This window comes from Gallus gallus, chromosome 9 (assembly GCF_016699485.2).
Source record: "Gallus gallus isolate bGalGal1 chromosome 9, bGalGal1.mat.broiler.GRCg7b, whole genome shotgun sequence".
Taxonomy (NCBI): domain Eukaryota; kingdom Metazoa; phylum Chordata; class Aves; order Galliformes; family Phasianidae; genus Gallus; species Gallus gallus.
Genome location: NC_052540.1, coordinates 8,538,314 through 8,563,896, shown reverse-complemented (window position 1 = coordinate 8,563,896; position 25,583 = coordinate 8,538,314). Strand labels below are relative to the sequence as shown.

General features: G+C 40.1%; 1 long non-coding RNA gene across 1 annotated transcript in view; it reads right to left on the bottom strand.

The window, feature by feature from the left end:
• LOC107051845 overlaps window positions 1-4,626 on the bottom strand; it is a 101,083-nt gene extending 96,457 nt beyond the window's left edge. Inside the window, exons 1-2 of the long non-coding RNA XR_006930916.1 lie at window positions 4,502-4,626; window positions 3,898-3,986 (exon numbers count right to left, since the gene is read on the bottom strand). This is a non-coding gene — a long non-coding RNA (uncharacterized LOC107051845). The remainder of the gene's footprint in view (window positions 1-3,897; window positions 3,987-4,501) is intronic.
• Window positions 4,627-25,583: the final 20,957 nt, after the last annotated feature.

Below are 25,583 nucleotides of genomic sequence, written 5' to 3'. Positions count from 1 at the left end.
ATGGCAGTTAATTCATTACATTTGCCTTCGTATACCATCTGGTTTCACTGATATCACAAGCTGCCCTTCAGATTTCATTATCCTGCAGTATTTTAGCAGATAGCCTTGAATATGGCAGCAGCCTCACTAGAAGTTCACTAAGTGGTTCAGCGCAAGCCAGAAAACAATGCTGGCAATACTGGAGATATCTTCCTACCATTACTGTTCCAGAGAATTGGAAGCAACTGCAAGAGGAGTTTAGGAAATCCACAGGACCAAGTTTCATGTGCTACATCATTCAAATGCACATATACACTGTTTTATACACCGTTTTGACTGATCCATAAAGCATACACACAAAATTCATCAAGTTATACAGGAATACTACCCTAAGATAAGTAGCTGACAATCTGTGCTTGAAGACCATATTTTGTGTTTGAGCTGTAACATCTTTTATAATCATATTCATTCATACTTAGAATATTCAAGGTGGTGAAGAAACAACCACACATTTAGGTAAGTTGTTCCAGTGATAATCATGCTTGACGATAAGAAACTGCCTTATTTCTAGTCCGAATTTACATAACTTCACTTCTTTTTGTCATCGGATTTCTCTGTGGCTTTTCTTACTGAATAAAAGAGCAGTCCCCCCACATCCCCCTGAAAACACTTCTTAATCTTCATCTCAATAAATTAAATAGACCAAGTGAAAAGTCTTTCAACAGACAGTACTTCCTTGTATTCTCATTTTGTAGTTATCTGAGCACGTTCTTATTTTGACACATCCTTTATGAAATTTCAAGCAAAAAGGGGCTTTGTTGATTCTACATGGTTCCTGCTTTGTGGTAATTTGTTCAGTAAGCATAAGAATCCATGAACTCGTGCCCCATGAAACTTGGAGTATTACCTAAATATGGTAGATTTGTAACAATAAATTAACAATATAAAAGCAATAAAAGGAGCGTAAAGATATCTTGGTACTAATTCCCACTGACATGATGAAAAATAACTGGTTTTGGATTTTAAAGCATGCAACTTTAATAACTACAGCCTTCATCTACTATGAAGTTTGATCCCCCCCCCCCCCCCCCCCCCCGCCAAAAGATCAATATAATTCATGGATATTTCTCTTAAAACACAGTACAGGAAAGTTTACTGCATTTTTCTTCATCAAGATTCAATGATGCTTTGACCAGTTCTAGTAACAGACATAACTAAAGTTAGGAATCAGTTTACCAAACAAGAATTTCTTGTAACTGATTATGCTTCACTTAAAAGAAGCTAGAACAACTTCAAGTATTTTTAGAATGCCTGATTTTATCTGAACTTCATATTTGGGTGTGTCATTTTTAGCTTTAGGCTGAATTACAGTTCCCAGAATCCTAAAAAGAAAACCACAACTTTTGACATTTTTCACCCATATTTAAAAAGTCACTTTTGACAGGAAAGATGTTTTCCAGTAAGGTCTAATTGTTGGAAAATAAATATAAAGAAGTATTTAGTTCTACTTGATGCCGTTCAGAAATGGCTAACAGTTAACTAAGCCCCTGAACTTCTGCAAGTTTAGGCATGGGAACAAGCAATATAAACAGCACTTATTAACCCATTCCTTAGCTTGAGCCAGTTTCTGTTAAGGTGTCTCCCAGGATATTGCAGAAAGCAATCTCTTCCCAGCTCCCCACACATTTTATGCATGTGCACCATGCTTTTTACTTTTCTGGTTCAGTAGGGTACTTATTCTTCTCTCTTCAACTGTGTTGTGTGTATACACACATGCATAAATATATATCTATGCCAAATGGGCTGGCTTCCTCTCTCTTTTCTTAAATAAAGGGAATGAGCATGCAGAAAGCCTTCTTTTGGCCTGTGTACAGGTTCTCTGCCTAGGTCAAATCAATTACTGTATCTGGATACCTGCTCAGCAGCTGCTTCTGAAAAATTAGTTGCAGGTGGATGACCACACCTCACGGACACAGGTGATGCTCATCTAATACAAGTAGAAAGAAGTATTCAGCCCAAGATTAATAGAATACTCATGCTTTGTGATGAACAACTGTTTGACAGTAACTTCTTCCTTATATTTTATAGACTTTACAATCAAAGGCCACTATACCATTTAGGATGAAAACAGCACTAGATCATCACCAAGATGAAAGAAAATTATTTGTCAGAGATACGACATGCCTTTTCTGCATGCTTTACTATCCGAATTCCTAACATGCATTTACGCACATTACCTTACTGCCTATTTTATAGTCTCAACATAATATCATCACATTTTATACTTATGGCCTCTTGATTTAGTTGCTTGCTTTATTGATAGTGGGAATACTAGATAAAAAGGATGTAGAGGATTTCTGTTCTTTTAAAAAAGAAACACTTCAGGATCAAGATCCATGGCAGTTAAGTTCAAGGCTCTCATTAAAAATCTGGATGACTTAATTACCAGTATTAAGAATTAGAAGCTAGGCACACTGTGAAGATACATTTAATGAAACCCATGCCTCAGGCATCAAAGATGACAAGGCTTTCTTCGTATTTAACACGATGCACAATTATCATGGAAGATTTTGGCTTTCTGCTAAATAGCGACCCAGAGAGGAAAGGCCTGCTCTAGCTACTGCTGTGGGTATTGCTGCCCCTCTGAAATAGTTTCAGCAGTGACATCTAGGGGAAAGTGTAAGGGATCAGTACAAAAGAAACCCGATCCTCCTCTGTCCTAGCCCTCTCTTCTTCAGGTGAAGAAGCATAGCCATAAAGTTACTGTGCAGGTCAGCTCAGAAACAGGAACTGTGCTTAATTAGCTTAACTCCAAGTTTAAAAATTACGATTTGAAAACAGTATTTTTCTTCAATATCACCACTTAAGTTTCATAAAATTAAAATGACTAGTAGGCAAACCATAAGAACCTGTATAAATTCACAAAAGATAAAACTCTTGTATAAACCTTGAGCTAACAACAAAGTAATATAGTGCTTGACATAATAGGAAAAAAAAAATCAGACTTCTGTAAAATTTCTTTTGAAGAAGTTAGTTTTTTTTCTCATTAACGTACACTGTGAGAAACATAATGGAAACAGACAGATATGCCCAGCCATATGCTAAGCTAGATAAGACCAGTTAAGTCACCTTTAGGAATTACTAATGGTGTAAGTAACTACGGCTATTAGCTCACAAAGTAACACTTCCTTGAGATATGATATAGAAACCACCAAAAATCTGATAGTTGTGAGATCACTCAATAGTATAAACAGCTGTAACATCAATAAATCACTTCAACTACATCAAATAAGAATACTGGTTTTCTGAAATATCATGCTATACTCATGCGGTTAAACAACGAAGGTTCAGTTAGGGACCTTACTTTTCAGAGCTTATCCCTCTCAATTGCACACAAGGCTTCAGAGACACTCTTATTTTTGAGAAGCTATCAGCATACTCCACAGGAAAAAAAAAAAGGTTGTTTCCTTTTTTTTTTTTTTTGTCTGTCATTGCCACTACCTCTTCCCCCACAACTTTCAAGCATAGGAATGTCTTGAATTTTCTATTTGTGATCAATTATGTTAGGTGGACACACCTCAACTAAAAACCACATGGTTTCAGAGTCCTTTATATCTTGAAACAAATATAAAAGGGTCTAAACCAGAAGTATAATTTGTCTGAGAAAGTTGCAAGACAAGTAAAAACAACAACAACAAAACTTTGTCCTTCTAAGAAGTACAGGCAACAGTGATGAAAACAGTTTCCCTAAGAGGCTTCAAGTATCACTGATATTCTGAGAAAAATCCACAAAAGGAGGATCACAAAGGGCCTCCAATTAACACTAAATCCAAAACACATTTATATAACACTCAAGATAGCAATTTAAAAAAAAAACAGGCACCTAAAGCAAGTCACTTGAAAACATTTTTGACTTACCTTCACTCAGCCTTGCGGGAACTCAATAGCAAGCCTCTGTAGCTCTGGAGAAAAATGACTTTCTTCTCTTTCCATATCTACTGCCTTCCCTAAAAGGGGAAGAGAGCTATGTTAGCAACACAGCCACGACCTCCAGAACCTGAAAACAGGCTATTTACCCTGGGCTGTAGTAAGCTTCTATATCATACAAGCCTGTATCCCTTTTTTTGGGGGGGGAGCTTTCTATAGGAGAAAGAAACCTGGGATTTCCATCCAAACCCAGCTCCTTGAGAGCAACTGATTAAACAACCATACTCACACCCTTTCAAATATCTGTCATCTGTTCTGTATTGCAGCTGGCTCACCTAGAAGTTCAGATTTCACCATAACCCTTTAGTATTAATGCCAACCTTGAATAGTTTTCTCAGTTAGCCCTCAGGCTTTCTTCAAGTCAAAAGAGAACACCCTTCTAAGAACCCAGCACACACTAAGTGCTTAACACAGCTCCCAGGAGATTTTTAACTTGCCCCACTGGAGAGAAACACTTCAGCAGTACCACTAAGCTATAGTGCAACCCTTCCCCAGGCTCCATACACCCCGAGACACCTACAGAAGCTGCACTCACCCCAAGCCACAGCACTTTCTGTGCTCCCACAGCTCTTCTTCCCTGCACATAACCAGAAAGAGGCAGAACACCCAGAACAGCTGAGCCTCATTGCCCATAATGACATGAGATTGCAAAGGAGGCCCAGGTGGTGAGACTGGCACTTACATTCATCACACCAGGGTGTGGTTGATTGGGCAACAACCTGTGAGTGCGCTTAATGCACACAAACTAAAACTTTTCACTCTATCACAAACAAAGCCGGCTTTGATATGGATACATTCAGATATCCTTGAGAGAATCTGTTTTATTTGGCAGAACATTTTACAGGTGCATATACTGTAATTCAATAGGATTGCATGACTCATTCCATAATTAGTAAGAGGCTTTTTAACAGGCACAAACAAGAGCCCAGAAAACTAATACCTTCCAGGAAACGTGAGGAAAAACAGGCAATAATAACGGTACCATCTACACTTGCTGAGTATATTTTTGTTTGGATGTTCATGTGCAAAGTTCATCATGTGCAAAATTCATAGCAATGTGTATATAGTTTCTAATAGGCATTGATTAAACTAGATGGAGCTTTAAGAGAAAGACACTCAAATCATCATTCCTGTAACAAATTCCATCATTTTTCAGGTACAATATGACTAGGCAAGGTATCAACAAGGGGACCTGCTAAAAAACAACCAGTATCTAGAGGGAGAAAATGTCTGAGTGGAAATTCATAGGCAGCTGAGGAAAGCATCATGTTAGCAAACCTCTTGGTATTGCTTTTGTTCTTTGACTTCCATTTTCCAACTCCCTGCAGGATCATTACAACAGGCAAAGCATGTAGGGAGTAATAAACTCTGGACTTACTCGGATGACCAGAAACACATTCCTTTCAGTATGCATCACCTCTGACCCACCTCATGGTTGAGATCAAGTAATTTTGACGAGTTTAGCTTCTGCCACCTGCTGAAGCCTTGACACTATCTGAACAGTCAAGTCAGCAATTGTAGGGAGGGGTGATAGCCTTGGATTAGAAGGAAAATAAATAAAAGTTGGAAAAAAGCAGAGCAGCTTACAGACTGTCCTCTCTCAGCCCAGGTCAAGCTATGTAGAAAGGAAGCCTATTTCAGACCTGAGGACAGGCTCTGGTGCCTGAAACACTGTGTTTTTCCAGGAATATCAATCTAATAAAAACTATTACTTCTTCCCATAGATCTTGCCTCCCTCAAGCACTTTGACTATCATGGTTTCAGAAATGATCTTGCAAGCATCCAGGAGCCACCGCTGGTGGGACTGCAGAGTTCCAGCAGCTTTGCTCCTGCCAGACCATCCCTCTCATTTGCCAGCCAGAAATAAAAAGATGTGCTCCTTGTACGAGTACCTTGAAGGGAGGGTAGTCATCACGCTCACCACAATTAGAGAGAAGACTTGTAAAAAGTATGCTGTGGGATTATAAGAGAACAACTTCAACTTTGCTGCTTTTTACGTCCCCAGTTCAAAGGTGCCAAGCCTCTGGCTGCTGGATTAAGGTTTAGACCACAAGATACAGATTGTTACAGATAAATTGCCAACTTCAGGCCAAAGTAGCAACAAAATATATTTTTAAAGATGCAGGTACAGCTTAGAGAGATGGGAATCAACCCTCCCCATTCATTCCCGACCTTTTACAATACATGAAAACTCCGTTACTTAAAGAAAACCAAAACTGAAGAAGCCAAATCGAGAACCTCAAACCAACTCCAAACTTTTTTTTTCTTTTTAAACTAAACACTAGACTGGATTTACTAAAATTATAGTCACGACCACTGCAAAAATTGCTAGGGTGATAAAACAGCTTGTATCGTAACCACTACTTTCATTCTGCTATGTGGTTTGAGAACTCATCTGATTTACTCTCCAGCATTTTTCTTGTCTGAAAATATGTTGCTACATGATCCTTAGTGGTTAAAACTATGGCTGAGTCACTACACTCTGTTACAGTCAACTTACCCTTCAGAAAGCCCACTTCCACCAGTGTTTAGAGAGCAATTGGACATGCTTTGGCTTCTGCTTATCCCTCCCATAGAAGGAGACTGCAGATCCACTGCTTGCCACTCAACGGGAAGTTTCTTGGAAGCAAGGTACTAGCCAAGAAAATACAGGTGAGAAAAGTATCTAAACACAGCAAGAGCAAATGTAGCAAAGCATACTTCAGCAGTTAGCCTTTTCCACATCTTTGCCAGAGAGCATTCTGGAAAAACATTTGCTTCCTGAGCATCTCATCTCCTCACTTGTAGGTGCCTATTGAGAGATTATCATCACTCTACAGCAGAGTACTTACAGGACTGATTAGTTAGATGGGAAGAAATAGGGGGTGCAATTGATCTAGGACTGCGGAAAATGTATGATTAAGTGAGGTTGATGGAGAGCATGCAACATAATGGAGAAAAGCAAGCCAGCCAAATAACCTACCAGAACAAGTTCACTTTCCTTTGTTTTCTGCTTGTCAACATTGCATGGGCATCTCGTGCTGGTTTACAAACCCAGTAGACCCTGTTATTCCTCTTGCTTTTGTCATCACATACTATAAATATACTAGCTTTGAAGATGTGGCAAGTACACTCTGTAGATTTGCCACCCATGAATCAAGACTCTGATTTCCTTTATGAGCAATTTCTGCCTTCCTGGCAATGAAATTTTAAAAGTCACTGAATGTGTTGAACTATCACATTCTGCCCCAAAACTGAGCACCCATCTCATTTACTACTTTGGTACCCACTGCTTTGTCATAGGAAAAGATGAAAAAGAAAACAGCAAAAACAAAAACTTTTATTTAAAACAATCATGAAAAACTCTTGTTGAGCTCCCATCCCTAGAGTAATAACAAGCCATACTGGAAGACTAAGTTCAGTTATTTCATCTTAAATGATTAGAGAAAACCAGCACTGTGTTTTCAGACTGTTCAACAAGATACCATATTAAACAACATTTACTGCAACCTGTTACCCATCATTTTCTCAGATATCTTCCTTCTCAAATGCAGGCAGACATTGGGATTATGTTGGACGTTATGTGACTAACTTCAGCAAGTGCTGCAGTTATAATGGCTGGTGCAATATGTAGTGCTGGCAATTCTGATAATTTCTGAATAAAGATACTTATACTAGATATTTATACTGAATACCCTGAATGAAATACTAGATATTTATCCTGAAACACACAAGTGATTACTACAATATTTTGTCTCAGACTTCTTAAGTCCATGACAAGAACTGAGAGTCAGGAAGACAGCAGAGCATGATGGTACGCCCCCACTGCCAGACAATGGACTTTGCCAGAGGTGGGATCCTCTGTTACCTTCTGGCTTTTCACATAAGTTTTTAAATTTTCAGACTATTCAAGATGGAATAAGAAAATGGTAGATTTAAAAAATAAAGTGTTTTCAAATTTAGATGCATCATATGCTGTCAGAAATGAGCCCATAACAATAACACATAATAGTGGTATTAAATGGTGTCTGTTATTGCAATCTAAAGACTATGTTGTCATAACAATACAAAGTCAGCACACAAAGTTAGACCCCAATGCTATCGTCTCCTGGTTTTTGAGTACATAACAATCCAGTTGCGAAGTTCCCTCAATGCAGAATTTTTAGTTACCATCTTTTTAATCCTGAGAAATATTAAATGAATATAAAGCCATTGAAGCCTAAAATTGCCAATATTTAAAATGTTATAAATTTAGAAATACTTAGGATCATTTAGGTTAATACTTTATTTTCCCTCTAGTAACCCTCAAGAACTCTTCATAATTACTAACAACACACAAGAATAGAAGTTTATATTAGCAAAAAAAAATGCAAGTTTGATAGAAGATAAGGATAGCACAAGAAGGAACATTAATTTAGTCCCTAAGGAACTGAGTAGCTTTATCTACAATAAAGATTTGTCAGTGAAAAACCTGACTACTTTCATCATTGTTTTTCATCTTGAGCTTCATTCCTGTGAGCCAGGTTGTACAGAAACATGTATAAATCACATTTGTAGACAAGCTATGAAGCTGTTGACCATCTGCCATAGTCTTAGTTTCTATCTCCTTTCCAGGAAAAGTCTATTAAGAAAAAAATTTGAAGCGCTGATCACTTTTGCAATATGACAGCGGGATTGGTATTAGTTACACTGGTATGCAACTAAATTCTAGAGCTCAGGAATTTATCTGCCCTCCAGGATTAAACAGTTCAAATACAATGAAAAGCAAACTACAGAAGGCCTCCAAAGCAGACCTCAGTGTCTTTAGAGTTTGCTTTGATTATAATTCTCTAGCGTATCCATTGTCATTACTCAGCTTCTATCAGGATGGACCGTGAGATCAAATTCATTCTGAAATTTAGTTTCCCAAAACAGAGGTATTGGTTTTCTAATAAAGTTATTCTGCCAGTGATGGACAGTTGCATTCCACTTATTAATAAGTAATAAGCTGAAAAATGAAGTGTAACATGGAAGCAACTGCACAAGTGTAAGCCTTCCTGGGTCATGGAACATTCCCCTGCCCTTCCCTGTCAATTTTCTGACAATATTCGGCTTTTTTGGAGGAGGGGGGAGGGGTGTCAGTCAAGGCATTGCTGCCGTTTCATCAACCAAGTCAAATTCTTTTTGTCAGGCTACCTATTGCTGAAGACTATGAAAGTAAATGAGAATTATTTTTTAATTACAAGAATACTTATTTAACAGTTAAAAAATCAACTTGGCACCTATCTCATTTTGATCACTAGTATTTGATTCAATTCAGCTGATACTATTTTGTATTCCTGCTTCTATCATACATTAATGGACTGTATACTTACAGTGGTCTGAAAGAAATTGAGGAAGCAAACTCTCCTATGACCCGTGAAGTACCTTGCATGACCATGCTTGAGCAAAAGCAAAACAATTTAAAATTTACTTCTACACTCTATAAACATACAAGCATATTCCCAATAGCAGCTCAGCTTGCATCTTCCTTTAGCGGTCAGAAATGAACTTCATAGTAAACAACAGTGGAGTGCCAAATTTTCATATACAAACACTAAAGATATAGCCTTGTTATGACTATGAGATAGAGAAAGGCAGATCTCTAAGGCAAATTAAACTAAGCCTTTTTCACTTAGACCCAGATCCAGAACTCTCAGACAGCACTTACATTTGCTTCAATGTCCCTCAGAGCATTAGGCAACTATGTGCAAGGACTGCCTTTAAATAACCTCATGAACCCAGTACATAATTCACAAACTGCTTAAGAGAAGTTAAGGATAGTTTGTTTATAAACATTCTCTCCAGAATCTGGGGCTGGCATTAAGTTAGCTTCTGAAAATTGCTTTGATAAAATATGGCCTGATGATCTAGGGTGAACTAGCACCTGTTTGTGCTTGCAAAAAGGTCTTGAGAGCATATGAATTAATAGAGAACGATCAAAGACTGATTATAATCCTGAAGCCACTGGAAACTGTTTAGAAAAATATGTTTTTCTCAAAAAATATATATATTTTTAATTAAGCAGTAAATATACTCCAAGGCTGACCAATTATAAGTTCAATAACTTACAGAAAGAGGGAATAAGTGGAAATTTGACAGAGATGGTAAATCCAATCAACTACTAATGACTCCTTCATCCTAAATCACCCAAACCACATTTGTCTCTGACAAGCAAGTTAGAAAAGCCTGGAATGTCATGAAATATGCACAATTAAATCTTTGGAATAACATTTATTCCTTCAGGCCTTTCCCTTCTTGGAATTTCTGCTCCCTGAGATGAGAGGCTCCTCAGTCAGGTATAACTCAGGTTTTTTGATACTCAACTCAACACTTGAAATTCTGCTCATAAGACTGAAGGCAGGAGGGCATTTCCACATGCTAGCTTATCCCATACATGCCTAGAGCATGTAGCTTTTTATTTCCTCACCACTTAAAAAAGAAAACAAAAAAAATACAGTGCCAAAACAAGGTTATGTCTAACAGTAAGAGCAAATAATCTAGAACTTCTAACTCATGCTTATTTACAAATGGTCTCTCAACAGACAACAGCATTCACCCATGAAACTTGGGATTATATGGAACGTCTGAACCACAAAAACAAATCGAAAACTCTAGTTCGCATTCATTGTAAACATGGAGAGGAGAAAAAGAGTGCAACTGCAACTTTTAAGTCAGAATAGGAATTGCAGAGGCAGTAGGACCTTCACAGACTTCATACACAAGCAAGAACTTTGGTTTTGGAAGCAAATTTTATATTGAACTCTTATGATACTAGCATAGTCTCATCTCACGGGAGAACATTTGCTGGTTGTCAGGGGATTCTGCTCTCCATTTACTGTCAGCACCCAAAGCCAACTCTAACTTGGAGCAGCTGTGACCCATTGCAGATTGGTACAAAAAGCACTCAGATATCCAAGAAGCTTATTGGCTTCTTTCTCCCTTTTCTCAGCAAATACCTGTAAGCTCAAACCCTCTGCCTGGACCCTGCCCAAGCTACATTGCCTCTCTGCCTGGCCATGCAGCTCTGATCAGAACCTCAGCTTGCTGTCTGGACTTACTGGCCCAAGTGATGGTGAAAGAAGGTGTTATAATGGTTTGAACCCCTTTTTCTTCCATGGGAAAGTCATATATTGCCACTCCATGAACTGCCATTTTGACTCTGGCTCATAGTGGTGACATCATGTCTTGTCACTTCTAATCACACAATCCAGGAAACTTATGCCTGCAACCTCAGATTGAGGTCCTGACAAATCTGCAGACTCTGTTCTTTCCTACGTGAGAATTTGTGGGACCCACTTGGCACAACCTTTGTGATGTTCCAGCATTGCCGCTATTGTTTCCAATGAACTGAAGCTGACAGTCAGCTCAGTATAGTTCTCTTGTTGTAATCCATCAATTTACATGAATCTACAGAGAAGCTCTTCATTTCATGGTGCAACAGTGATGTATGGCCATCCAGAATGTGGCATGTCTTCCACATCACTGTCACCGCTGCTGAAACACACCTTCCACTCCCTCACTGTGCTCACATGTGCTGTTGGGTCTCCATAAACGTTCAGCAAGCATTGATGAGTGTCAATGGGTGCAACTTTTTCCACATAAAGGAATACAGTTCTACACCTTTGTTTCAAAAGCACTTTCTTGTCAGACACCATTCTGTCACACTGCCCCTCTGCTGACATTTTGTTGCTGTGTGACAGAGGGAACAGGATATTGGTGGGAAGGTTCAAACTCTACTGCTGTACCACCAACATCCACCCCTAACACTGGGGGCCAACACTGAAAAATAGGAAGCGTTACTTTCAGAGCAGCCCTTGTATATTACATACTAAAAGTCCATTGTAAAAGATACTGAAATATTTATATAATGGTCAAAGAAGGTTCCTCACATTTTTCCTAAATAATCAGCTTTGAAAAAGCACACAAACCATGCTTTAGTTTGAAATTTCCTTGCTTTGTTTTTAAAATTTAAGTGAAATTGAGCCTCTTAAGACTCAGGTTCCTGGTCAGATAAATTTATCCATTAAGATCCAATGCAATGCAATATGAAACTTTAAAATCACAGTAGCATAGGTAGAATTAAATCATTTGGTGAGTGAACTTTGGTTTAAAACTGGTTAATTCATTATTCTTTTTAATTGGAGATGAACGATTGCATAGCAATCAAATACAACATTGAAATCTCTGCTCTTGGGAAGTCTTGGAAACTCAACTATCATCTCTCCTTTATTTAATCCCTTAGTATATGGGGGGAAGGTGAGATGGGATGTGAAATAACTCCAAAAATTAGGATAAGAAAAAAAAAAATATGGGAAATAGGAGGAAAAAAGGGTACTTCTAACCACGGACACTTCTCAGAGTGCAGGGACATACAACTCCTTATCTGAGAGAAGATCCTGAATGCTGAGGAAACCACTGATCTTAAACAGTAGCATGAAGAACAGACAGAGGAGTGAACAAAATACAGTTGTCTACTATTATACAGTGCTAGCCCTGGAGCTTGGTGCAGAAAAGGATCAGAGCTAAAGCACTTCACACAAAGTGACCAGCTGTGCAGGGTGATGAGGCAGGAGAGTGGGCCACAAATCTTGGTCTGCATGGCTCAGCCGGAAAATGTTTTCTCTACCATCAGACAAAGGTAAAATGGGTCTTGAAGGTTTGGACTTGAGCTGTTCCAGTGAACAGAACTATGTAGTTTGCACTACACTCTAGTTTGAAGCAAAGCCCTGGAATTAACTAACCAGTTCCACATTAAAAAAAAAACTTAGGGTTAAATGTGGCAAGGAAAAGAAAGCCAGTGACACTGCAACTTTTGGGTGCTGTTTTTGCAGTTTACTCTTTATTGAAAAATAAGGGCTGCTATAGCTACATAATATGAATCAGAATGACTTGAGGAAGTGACATACCATCTCTGTTCCACCCTTCAAGGAGAAGAAAGAGTTAAACATTATTTGTAGTTTCAGCAAAAGAAACAATTCAAGCCCTTATATCACAGGCTTAAATATCTTTGAAAGTTAGAATAGACCTTCAAATATTTCACCTGTTTGCAGTACTATCTAGCTAGAGAGGTCAGGGCAAGATTAGCATCTCATCAGTACTGCCTGCTGACCCAAGACATACAATTAACTTCCCAACACCCTGATTAATTCAATGAACACTAGAACAGTAAATTACAAGGATATCATGAAAAACTAATTGTTTTTCTGACCATAAAACTAGATGGTACAATACCACTGCCTCTATTTTCTCTTTCCTAAAATATTGCCTCCAACAGATATTTTCAGAAGAGAAATTGATTGCTCAAAGACTTAATTCAAGGTGAAGTTTTCCAGTTTCTGCAAAAATACTTGGAAATCTTTCTGAATAGATATATAAGCATGGTCTATAGAAAATTGCCTCAAGAAAATGTTACTGTTTTCAGACAAAACTGACAAAACACACTGTAAAATAACTCCTTAGCAGAAATTCCCAGTCCAACTATCACACAACAAAATAAATTAAAATGAAAAACCTAAGAAGGTTGTTTTACTGTGAAAGCTGATTCCTGCCTCTACAGAGGCTCACCAGTTTCAGCATGGCTTCATACGTGCACCTACTGTTCACTAGAATGAGCATCTCTGTGCTCATTATATATAATACATATGTAATATCCCAATTAAGGGATAAAAGATATAGATGAGCACAATACCTGGACATATCACAGTCTCCAAGACATCTGAGAGATCTGTCTTCCTACTATAATCTGTTTTGAAGCTTCAGCTCAAACACTGCTTGTAAGAGACTGACAAGTGTTCTTCTAGCATATAATTCCCATTACTCAAGTGCAGCCTGTTCAGCAACCAAATATGGACAAAGTGATAACCAACAAGACAGTAGAACTGTTGCTGTTGCAGATTTGCATGCAAAACATCTCAAAGAATGACAAAATATATATTTTGGCAGGTTTAAATAAAAGCTTTCCAGGTACTGAATGAAAAAGCAGAATGTCATCTTGTTCTTTCTGACTAATGGAACTGGACAAAGTGTTCTTATAAATATTGCACTGCGACTTGACAGCAATTATAAAGGAAGCAGAAGAACTTTTATTTCAAACAAAAGAAAGATTTTGAGTAAACCTAAGTTTAAATTTCTTGCTGCTAATATTTGAAGTTACTCAATCCAAAGTAATTTTGAATTTAGCAGATGGAACGCTCTAATAGCAAACCCCAACATGACTAATCTTTGATTTAAATACTATTTATTTCTAAAGTGCTCAAAAAGCTGAAGCCAAATGCTGTAACCACAGCTAAACTCAAAACACAGGAGAATATCTCAACATATGATTCAAACCAAAACAGAAGGCAAATATTAAACAAGATCTAGGAGAAAAAACAGTCATATAAATTTAAAAGTGTCATTATTCTAAATAGACACAAAAAGCAGTTTTACTTAAGGATTCTAGTTAGAAAAGGCAAACAAGCATTCTCATATAATAGAATGCGCTGAGTTCTACGTGACACCTGAAGTGTCAAATTGCATTACTGAGGGGCAAGAGTCAAAAGTTATTTCAGTACCATGATCTATGCTCAACTTGAGCATGAGGTGAAAGGAAAATTAGAATTTCTTTGAAGCATCATGAGTCAAAGAATATTGTAACTCTCACCAGAAGTACATAAAAACAGAAGAATGGATTTCCAACTGCACTAAAGAAATATTTTTTCCTCACATAGCCCATTTGGAAGTAAATATGGTTACTTTTTCTGATGGAAAATTTTACTATTATAGGAAACTCTGTTGAAAGAAATACTGCTCAAGAAATTTGACAGGCAATCACCAAACAAAAATCCATTTAAAACTGAAGAGGCTCTCAGGCAGACTTAAAGGAAATGTGTACCGGCTAAGCAGGAGTGTTGATTGACTTAAATGCATACATGCCATAATTCTTTCTGAATTTATCACCTGAAGTCTCATCTACTCATTTGTGTCCCAAGGACTAGTTTGTCAGTTGGAAAGCACTACTAAAATCTTTTCTTGTTCCTGGAAAGGAAGGTGAACAAATCAAGTGCAATCCTGCCTTGTAAGTATTTCAGCAGAGACATCTGATGAGTGAAAGTTCTGATGATGTACTTACAGCTAGAAAATCTTAGACCTATAATCATCTTCAGGGTACTTAATAGGCTTAACTAATGCCTTTAAATATCAGCTTCATACAAACCATTAGTTGAGTCATAGATCTCTGTATAAATGAGTACCTGGGAGATCTGAACAACTCTTATGATATTTTTGAAAGCTGAATTGTGCCTTTTGGAACAAATTTCATTCCTTAATGTAATAGTCATTGCAGACAGGTGCTGAAGACAATAATAATCAGCCTCCTAAAATTAAAAAGAATGGCTTACACGTACAATCAAGAATGATCCAAAATAGCCACACCATTAACAAGGAGTGCCCATAAGTGTAGATAATTGAAATGTGATGTAAAGTGGCTGTTGCTGGCTCTGGGACAACGTATTACCTACTTAACCTGCCTGAGAACAAGAGGCCTGAAAGCTCTTCCTTGGAGCAGGTTGTTGCACAGCTCAGAGCTGCACACCTGTGTAACAGCACAGTAGGTTACATGCTTACGGAGGCACATGCAACCCTACTCTTGCTCATACAGCAGCTGGGATAAACATACAACACATTCAACATTGTATTCAAAGACATAATTTTCTAGACTTAAAATCTGACTGAAAAGGAGTGAAATGTAAATAGATGTGAGTAAATGTATTTTGTTTTCTTTGTGGAATTAACGACACTCCAAACATCAACTGCACTTCTGGTTCTTCAATATCTTTCTTGTTCTGAAATTTCTTAAAGGTATTCATTTCTGGAGATACTGTTTATATCTTTCATTTTAATTATAGCTTCAAGGTACTTGTTAACCCACAATTAGCACAGTGTGAAGCTGAAGGGGAGCATCAGTTGGGCCCAGAATAACCTTGTAATTTTCTCCCTATTCTCAGTTTTCTCAACTTAGAGACTCCAGATTGTTTGATTCCATTTGATTTTTAGCCCATCGTGAACTTGACACAGTTGCTAAGATACAGATCAGTCTGCACCATGTTGATACAATATTATTTAAACACTTGAAAGGGCAGCCTAACAGATCTCTATAAACACACATCTCTCTGCTGTAAACTGCTGAAACAGGAAGCCTGACAGAAAAATTAAATCCAGAATCTTTCAGAGATTACCATGGAAGGCTTCACAAGCATCCACCCACCACACAGCTGTGTTGCCACCTTGATCTAGACTCAGCATACACACATAGCCCCTGGTGTGATGCCAGCAGCTTTGTATCAAGATCCCTCTCCTGCTGCCACTGTCAGAAATGCACAGGGAATCCACATCGATGTTAGTTGCCCAGGGACAGCAGCTGCATCTGGGACAGAGCTGGGGCTCTCATCTCATTGCTGGAAGCTGCATGCCCTCATTGGTGCAGCAGCCAGCCCTGCTCGGTGCCAGAGCCTTGCTGCACCATGTGCTGGTCAAATAAAGATTAGAAGTTTGCTCCTTCACAACAAGAGGTAAGAGATTCACACAGCCAGCAGAAAAATACCACGAGGTAATACAGTACGTCTTTTCATGTAATTAATATTTGCTTTCCATGGTACGTTTTAGTTTGCACAATAACTGTATGGCAGAAGGGCTAAGCACTTTCCCAGATGCTGCTAAGCTGCCCCTAACTACGAAGTACAAAGCAGCCATTTCACACAGCAGACTTCATGACAACACTTTCTCAGTGGCCTTTGCTGCTCAGCCCCAGCCCACAGCTGCTGAGCTGCATGTCACCCAACACAGTGACCACTGCTTCCAACACAACTTGTGTGTCTGACAGCATCCTGCAAGCATCCAATGAACTTCAGCAGCTAGATCACAGGACAATCTTACAACTTTTTGATTTAATGGGAGACAAGAAACAGTGACTTTCATGACCATTTCTAGCTTCCTGAATCTAGTAAGGAACATTTTAAGGGCAAGATGCGCAAATATTCCAAATGCATAACTGGGGTCCAGGCTCCAAGGGTCAGAACATCTCACGCTGGGTGCCAAAGGCATCAGCCTGGTTGCAGGAAGTGACTGCACCAACTCAACATCCACAACAAAATAAGTTTTCAAAAACACAGAAACATAAGATAAAACATCTCAGAACAGTATATGGCCTTCAGAATATATATATATATTTGTGCTTACAACGTACCTTGGTGAATCCAGATTATTAAAAGCTTCAGAGCTGTTCAGGGCCAGGCATCACTGAGGGCAATTCAAGAGCTCCAACTACTTGAAAATCATTTGTCATTTACGTAGCTAATGCCTCTCCAACCCCTCTTTTGGAGAAAAAGTGTACCAATTATGACGAGCTTCTTTGCATCAGCCTCAAATTATAACAGTATCTTTGGCTGTTTTCCTGGTGTTATTTAGCTGCATTATTTACAATACTGGTAAATATTTATTGTCTCCCTTTTATTATTACTTCCTCCACTAGAGCATATCCAACCTATTTAAAAGTATTTTCTATATTTGGATCAAGCTGCATTTTCTTTTTCAGTGCTTTATCTTCTCTGTCCTATATTTATTCAAAATGCCACATTGATTCTGCTTCTACCCTACTCCATCTTTGTCTAGCTAATTTTGTCCATCCTGCAAAGCATTAATTCCTAGTGAGATGAGTGGAAAGAGGCAGGCTGGGTGCAGGCAGCAGTCCCAAGCACCATGCAGGTACCAGCTGTAAGGCAGAGCTGGAGGCCAGCACCACTACCATACTGCAAAGGCTCTTGAGCTTAAATGGAGCTCCTATGCCCATCGGCAGGTGAGCAGGGATGGAGGCCCCACTGCTGGTCAGGGCCATTACAAAAATGCCAGTGTCCCTACTGCTCCGACACCTTGCACACAGGTACACAAACATGAGTGCTGAGATAGGACAGGATGGTGAGAAAAGGGTTGTTGCCAGGTGGGATGCAGTGTTAGCTATTTAGGAGAGGACAGAAGGTTCCCTATGGATGTATGGCTTTTAAGTTCACATGTTCACTTGGATTATTCCTGCTTATACACTTGTGAGAATCCTCAATCATTAAAATCATGCCCCCTTCCCCAGCAAAAATAGAAAAGCAATTCAATACCATAACATCAGAACACCAAAGGTGCTGGTGCCCACACTGCTGTGCTGACTTGGCTCATTCTTCAAAACTGCTGTGGGCACCTCTCTTCTCAAATACCAGCTGCATTTTCAATAATAATAATAAATAAAATCACTTACTTCAGTAAGTATGGAAGGAAAAGCCTTCTGCCATCACCCAGCTATGCAGGCATTCTCTGTTGTCTTATCCCCAATATCTCTGAACTGAAAATCACTGTGTAAGCTAGATGAGTAGGAAAATGTGAAATAATTTATTTTTTAATGAAGTGCTAAATGACAGAAGACAATATCAATTTGTGATGGTCAAAACATTGGGTTTTGTTTTGTGACAGTAGGCTGGGACAATTGCCAGGTCTTGTGTCAGAGATACATAAGTATGGAAAAGCCATTGACGGGGAGCACAGAGGAGGCACACAAGTCACAGCAGAGACAGCAGCAGTCACTGGTACAATGGCCTTTAGCACAAGCACAGAGAGCAGAAAGTGTTCTCTAGTCCTGCCCTGATCTCAGCAAACGGTGGAAACTCAGTAAATGAAAACCTTATGGAGACATAGGATGTTGCAATCAACAGGTTTTAGGATCCATATCACACTATTTCATATTTGAGGGTAAATATTTTCACTACTTTTGAAGAAAATAAACTAAAATACTGTTCTAGATCCTAGTGCTTGGAAGAACATTGCACTCAGAGGACATTCTTCATTCTGAATTTATCAATAGTAAGTGTCCCCATATGTTGATAGTCCACAATGACACTCTGTAGTTAGGAGTTATGAGGAGAGCTATAATGTGAGAAAAATCAATAGTGTTATATTAAAATGTTCAGCCACAAAGGAACAATCAACGCTTGAAAATACCAGAAACAATCAATTTCAATAAGCAATTAATATTAGGTAACAAGGAAGCAAAGCAATAGATAAAGATTAAGCTGATGGGAAAGAATATTTAAAGCATTAATTAGATACACTGGAGTTTAATGCCTCTCAAAAGAGTTTTTTTACAAGAAAAAAAGCTCTATTTAAAAGTTCCACACTCCTTTGCAGAATTACATCAGATTGCACATAAATGTGAGACTGAAATATTTTTAATTATAGTTTGTTAATTAAAATGTATACTGCTGGATTCCACAGGAGCATGCAATGACATTCCTTTCCCTGCATGAAGGTAATGATGCACTCTCAGACTGAAGTTACTAACACACCTAAATCAGTAAGTGCCTAAGAATATGGTAATGTAAATTACATTGTTCATCTAGGATTTTGAGCTGGAGGTTCCATAACAACTTTCATAAAAGCAAATAACCCTATTTTCTTATTCTTGTTCAGAGGCACTTAGAATCAGATATCCATTTTCTTGTAAAACGTACATACAAGTGCTATGTCCTCTCTTTTCATTAACGTATTCATGTATTTCTTATTTTAAAAGCTTACAGGAGAGTTTCAAAAGGACAGAAACATATCCCCAAAGAGGAAAAACCTCAAAATAATAAACAAGAAGCCCACACAGTTTACAAATCCCTTCTAATAGGGGATTTCCTGTCTGTAAGGTGCAGACAGTAGAAAACAAGACTACATGCAAAAACACAGAGGGGAGATCTCAAGGCTGACGTCTCCAGAGTTTTAAAATACACAGAGACCAGTTGACACTGGACTCTCATTAGGGCTTTGCTTTACCCTTGGCAGTATCAGGCAGCCAATAATAGTCTATCCACAAGGATAAATCAAACTGGTATAAAATAATTTCTGACTAGGGTAAATCTAAAAGTACTGCTTCTAAGCTAGTGCAGCAGTACATGCAGCATTAATTATTCTTCTCTGTTGTATTATCAAGTGCTCTTCAGTGGAGATACAATTTGAGGGACAAGAGATTGTCATAAGCAGAAATCCCAAGTCAGCATTTTGCCTGATTTCCTATTAGTTTGTAACAGAAAGAGCATAAAACTTTCCTAAGACGTGCCTTAAACCATCAGACTATGTAAGTGCTATATTTCACCTTACCGAGACACCAGCAAGTCTTCCCTCCCCCAAACACACTAACCTCACCTCATAGAGCATCCATTCATCTTGTGAAAACACAGAAAGGAAAACCTGAGCAAAAAGCACTGCGTGTTAATTGTTTCTCAGAGAGAGAAGGACAGAAAGATGATTTATATGCAAGAAAACTTTCTTACAGAAGTACAGAAAGCCTAAACTCAGATTTGCTTTTTATGTTCCTGAAGGTGAGACTACACTCAGATAGATTATGCTCACTTGGTTTAAAGCTTGTCAAAATGTGATATTCCTTTTTTGATAGCAAGTCTCAAAATATCACATGCTTGAATGCCTAAACCAGAGAGAAAGTAGAGTAATGTGACTTTTTTTTTTTACAAATAATAATAATCAGAAGTATTACTTGTTCATTTCAAAAACATTATTCTGAAGGGTTTTCATCATTTCTCAGACAGACATTCAGAGTATTACTGCAGACAGCATACTACAGATTTATACATCTCTGTATCTACAGATATAGCCATAAGTGATGAAACAGAGGGAGCTGCTGAGTGTAAATGAAATGCCAGCAAGCGTATGAGGAAGAATCATGAATAACCGGTCAAATTCACAGCTCCTGGCAGTCTGTGGTACTAAATCACTGACTAATGTTGTCAAAATCATTCCAGCACTGATGCTGGGGTGAACTACACAGTAACTGTTTCTAAAGTGCTTACAGAGATACCCTGGTCACACATGAAAGCACACACTCAGTGCCAGAGAAGCCCCTGACTGTGTGTTCCTCCAAGATGCTTTTCTGATACAGTCATTCTTTTGATACTGTCTCTAGTATTTATTCCTGCTTGACTTGCTTAGGCTGCTTTAAAATACACAAAGGAGGCCCCATAGCTTTATTGTTCTGAAGCCAGTTGATCTTCCAGTCAACGTAGGACAGCATCTGCTCCTGCCTAGACCAGAAATTCACACCCAGGGAGTGATGGGGCAGACAACCTTACAGCCTGTGCAAATCAGTCAAGACCAAGTATTGCACGGAGACACCATCATCACAGCCCCAGTTCCCAAACCTATTATTCCCAGTGCCACCACGTGCCAGCAAATCCCAGATCACCACAGCCACCTGTAGGCAGATACCACAGTGCCACTGGCCCTCCTGGAGCTCACAGATGTGCTCGCTGCTCACCCAGCAGGCACTGCCCAGGCCAGGCAGACACTTGCCATGGAGAGTAAGTCATCCTATCAGCTTATTGCAAATGTAACTTGCCACCACATCACAACCTTCTCACATGCAGGGTAGAGCCACGAAAGAAAGTATTGGTTTCAGATATCTCAGATGGACAACACAGAAACTCTGAGGTGCCTGAACACCGTGCAGAAAACAAATGCCTGCTCAGTAAAGGACATCTCGGCCTCTTCACAGTGTAAAAATAAACCCACTGGAGTTTCAGTTGTTCTGTTTACCAGAACAGTGACAAAACCCCGAAGAATTAAAGAAGGCAAAGATCTCTTCGGTGGGAGCCGAATTCCACAGGAGTTGCTTTGAGTAACACCAGCCAGCTGGAGACGCAGCAAAGGCTGTTTCCACTGCCCCGCACCTTGTAGAATCATTTACACTCTTAAAGCGGACATAAAAACGTTACCAACCATAACAGCACCGTTTAACACCCACTTTGCAGAGGTGCTAATGTCTAAACGAAGCACAAGGTCACAGAGCACATGGACAGAGAAATTTAATTAGGAGTGATAGCTGAGGAAGCACAGGCTCTCCTCCGGCACTGACAAGCCCAGGCACGATACCCCTGCCCCAGTGCGTGGCAGGAAGTTAGAGCTATATAGTTGCCACTGACCAGTTTTCAGATAACCCAAGAAGGGTTAGTCACAACTGAATAATAAAAAAAGGAATGGCTTACCCCACTTTGAAGAAAAGGGCTCCCTGGAAAACTCCTCTGCTTGGAGGTTGCTTCTTTCTAGACCTTTCCCTCCCGCTGCCAGCCCTTAAATGACGTTAGGACCCTGGGACCACCCCCTCCAGTTGCACAGGGTGATTGCTTGCACCTGTGCTCCCTGGGCTGGGCACACCTCTCCAGCAGGTGCTCAATCACTGGTTCAGGCTGTGACCTAACGGCTCCATACACTCAGGCATGGTGCACCGCATTTAGGCGGGAACACCAAAGGATTTTTCGAATCTTACCTTTCAGTGGGTGTCACGTGCTGGGGAGCTGCATCCCTCTGACCTGCTCTCAGCTGGGGCAGCCTGCAGACATCCCAAGCCTGTCCCCACAGGAATCCACCAAACTGCTACAATCCTCTGAAATGAGAGCGCAGAGGGAGGCTGGGCATCTTCCTGCAGACAGCAGCATGGCCCACACAAATCCTGTCAGCGCAAAGCTTATCGGGTGACACTGGACATCCAAAGAGCTGGGCCCCGAGCACCCTGCCAAGCAGATACCAGAGCTCTGGCTGCTGGCTCTCCTCAGTGGCTTTTTGCACAGGAGCCTGAATTGTAGCATTTGCTGTTAAGTTCTCAGTTATCTCTCACCCTAGGGCGTATGGCTCAGACTGGTCCTCCCAGCAGGATGAGCTGCTCTCCCTGCCCTCCTCAGGACGGGAGCTCTTTGCAGCAGTCACCTCACACAGGCAGGGAGCGTCACTGGGGCGGCAGCTGCTTCCCGCCCAGCAGCTCTGAGGTGAGACCCCCCAGCGCCCGCCAGCCGCTCCTCACACAGGGCTCTGCAGGCCTTCTGCACCCAGCCATTGCCACCAGAGGCAGTGGGAAATCAAGGGTTGATCTCCCTTTTTACTGTTCCTGAAATCCATGTTTGTTTTTTTTTTAATTAACTTTGAGGTAGCAGTTTTATTTTTCTTTTGTTGGTGCACACATCTGTAAAGCTGTACATCTGTGAAAACATGAAGCAACTTAATCTAATGCACTTCATGTTTCTTTCAAGGATTTAGGAAGAATTGCTACTACAGTTATATTGCATGTCCTGGCACGAACATCTAGTCAGGTGTTATGGACAGATTTTGATCACGAGGACACCTAGAAAGAGGCCCAGTCATGCCATAAGCATGTGAGGCCTCAGAAGGAGAAGCAGTTCCTATTCCCCACAGTCCCCACTTTCTATTTCACTGCCCCCAGCCTTGGGGCCAGGCTGACAAACATACCTGCAAGAGGAAAATGAAGCTCCTGCACTCTGCAATCTTCCTTGGTGCTAGGAAAGGTCAGCACGGCTCCTAAACTGCTGTACACTGCTCATAGGGCAGAGATGAATGCTGGGGGAAGACGTTTACAGGAAAAATAGTCCTTCACTTTAATATACATCTTTACATTTCCCCCTGGCCCATGTTGATTCCTGCCAGCTGCAGCCAGAGAACCTCCCCCCTCAGGTCTGTTCTTTCTATGCCTCCAGTTGAGGATGGTTGAGCCCAGCAGACACGTGGCTATCAGCCCTGGCCCCCCTGCTGATCAGCTGCAGCTGTGGGCTCATGTGCAGCTTCCCAGTGCCTCTTGGTTTCATCCAGTCTTTGCAGTCACTTCTGAATTACTTCATGAATTTCTCTGTACATACACTCAAAACAGCATCAGTAAAGTCTATTATTTAAAATAGAATCGTTGGTGTCTCCTGCTCCTGCTTTCTCTGCATGTTTTCTTTAAGGAGTAGGGAGAGCCAGCTGAGAACAAGGGGGGGACAGCACAACATTAAAAGGAACAGAAGAGGACAGATGAACTCTCATTGGTACCTACAAATATATTTCCCAAAGAATATCATGAAAGAAATGATTGAGACAGAAGGAGGACAGAGCACAAAGAAGGATGAAAATAAGCCACGGGTGGAGAGAGCACTAAAACCACCCCCCATCACCACGCCCAAAATTGCAATTAGGAGGTGACAGGTGTGTAATTTTGCTTTAAAGGTAAAGCTGCACCATAAAAGGGATGTTGGCAGGTTTAGAAAATAAATGCCAAATGTGTTCAGTCTTGCCTTTGAGCAGTGTTTTTCAGCTGTCTTTAGTTTTTGTAAATTTTATTTTGTTTCTTGCAGTTTCCCTGCCAGCTCCGTCAGCTCTGGCCATAGATCTGAGGGATGTTGGCCCATTGCTCCTCTGATGGCTGCTCAGCTTTCTCAGCTGTGCTCAGGGCAGGTTACTGGTTCCCTAGTACGACAGCCCCTGCCTGCTTTCATTGCTTCGCAGCCACTCTGGCACCAGCTAAGGTCACTCTGAATGACTGCGGCAGGGAAACAGCATTAACTCCTGCCAGTGTTATTGTGACGGGTTTTAAAATGCAAAAGGAGCAGATACTCAAGATATAGCACTGCAGGCACCTTTCAACTTTCAAATAAACTTAGAGCAAATGCAAGTGTAAAACTCAACCATTGCTTTTTATGGTCTTGTCTCCCTTTAATTCAAACGTCTTCTGTTTAAGACACAATAGCACCTAGAAAGTGTCTCTGCAGTGGCAAAGGGAGCCAATAAACATATTCTAAAATGGAAAAAAAATCTGATTTTCCCACAGTTTGTGCTTCCTGCTGCATTTGGCAGTTCTTCCCTTTCATTCCTTCAGGTGCTGCTGTCTCCAGCAATGGTCACGCATGACATGTTGAGGGAGTGGGTGTTGGGAGCCATGCTGGAAAGTCTTTAGACATGAGCTAGGAAGCTACATATCATGAAATGTCCCATTGAACAGAACAAACCACAGTTTGTCTCTTCAACTGACAGACGTTCTCTTTTTTCTCTTTCAAGTCTGGAGGTCTTTGGGAAAAAAACTCCCTGCAAAATGTTGTTCCATTCATTTCTAGTCATTCCTGTAGGATATCTCTGCAAAGTAACGAGCCTGGCACAGAAGGCTGGAGTTTGCTTTGGAGGATGGGTCACTCTGAACGTTGGTGGCAGTGGCTGGAGCAAGGAAGAGGAGCAGAAGTCGGCAGCAAGGCTTAACAGAGGGGTTGTCGTTGGGAACAATGGGGCTGTGCCTCGGGAAAGCACGTGGCTCCTGGATGGAAGCTCTTGGAAAGCATTTTTTTTCAGTTGATTTCCACTGGATCAGTTCTACATACAGATCTATGTAAACACGGGTAGTATCTTTTTAGCATATTAGAAGAAGCTTTTCCCCCACTGCCCCATGAAATTCTGCTGGAAGGACATCTGCTGGTAGGTTTTTCATCATGATGGAAGTAAAGATTCTGGCTGGAAGCACATAAAATTACACTGACTTTTTGAACAGATTTGTTAAGAGCTTTTTGAATGGCAGATGGGTCCCTCTTCCATCAGCGTACGTTCTGCTCACAGGAAGATCTTTGAAGAGGGGTCTTTGATGTGACCATCTTCATTACCAAACTCTGAAAGGTACTTAAAAAAACAAACTTCTGGTTGCTATACAGAGAAATTTTACCCCGAGGATTTAGTTGAGGATGGCAGTCGTGGCATTAGATGCAGCTAGGCACGACTTGCAAATTTTAACCTATTAAAGCAAT